This window comes from Anolis carolinensis, chromosome 3 (genome assembly GCF_035594765.1).
Source record: "Anolis carolinensis isolate JA03-04 chromosome 3, rAnoCar3.1.pri, whole genome shotgun sequence".
Classification (NCBI taxonomy): Eukaryota; Metazoa; Chordata; class Lepidosauria; order Squamata; family Dactyloidae; genus Anolis; species Anolis carolinensis.
Window position 1 is genome coordinate 187969835 of NC_085843.1, and position 673 is coordinate 187970507.

The window sequence follows — 673 nt, forward strand, 5'->3', positions numbered from 1 at the left end:
TTCTACAATTTATTTCACTGACTATAACTCACTCCCATGTCAGATGTACAGTCTGGACAAATGTTTTGTGAGAAATATTTTTAAAGCACCCAAACTCAGAGAAGAAATTATGCCTGAGACTGACAAAAAATTGTATCTTAGTCCACTGGTTAGAGTTCTAGATCTAGAAAAATATCCAGAGAACCTTAAGACACAACTCACAAAGGACATGGAAAGAGCGGGAGTAATAAGACTAAAAGATTTGATAAATAAAGTCTATAGAAAAGAAGATAACAGAAATATTTAAACAAGAGTAGAATATCTTGGTATAATGTACTACAATTGGATTCATGGAATAAGAATGGGATAAAACAACATGGGGAATGCAGACAATTAACAAAATTCGAAAAATAATAATTCAATTAAAGCAAAATGGTACAAAGTAACAAAAAAATTACAGCAGAGTCTCACTTATCCAACATAAACGGGCCCGCAGAACACTGGACTACAAAAATGCGTTGGATAATCCAGAATGTTGGATAAGCGAATGTTGGATAAGAAAGTGATCCAATTTAATTTGAAACAAAAAAATGAATGGGAAAGGGACTTAGGAATCAATATTACAGAGAAGGAATGGTTAAAATTTTGGAAATAAAGAATTATGAAAAATATGTCAGTTATAATTAAAGAGAAT